Here is a 326-nt window from a genome sequence, read left to right on the forward strand (position 1 = left end):
GGAGTGGGAGGCACTGCCGCCGGGACAGGCTGACAGCTCTCTTCCTCCCTTCTCGGTCCACATCCCTGCTGGCGCCCGCGGCCTCCGGCGGGGTGCGAGCCGGTGCCGGCAGCGGGGAAGCAGAGCAGGCAGCAGCTTTGAGCCCATTTTGCGGGCAAGCGGTGCATTTCCCGAGGCCCCCGCGGGATGCTTCCCTCCCAACAAGCGCCGTCGTGATTTGGCAGCCGCTCAGACTCCGGACCTGCCTCTCCGCCCTGCATTGGCTGAACGCGGCTGGTGCCCGCCGGGGCGCCCGGGCGGCGACACCGGCCTCTGCCTGAGCCAGG

Source organism: Aptenodytes forsteri, unplaced genomic scaffold (assembly GCF_000699145.1).
Source record: "Aptenodytes forsteri isolate BGI_AS27 unplaced genomic scaffold, ASM69914v1 Scaffold119, whole genome shotgun sequence".
NCBI lineage: Eukaryota > Metazoa > Chordata > Aves > Sphenisciformes > Spheniscidae > Aptenodytes > Aptenodytes forsteri.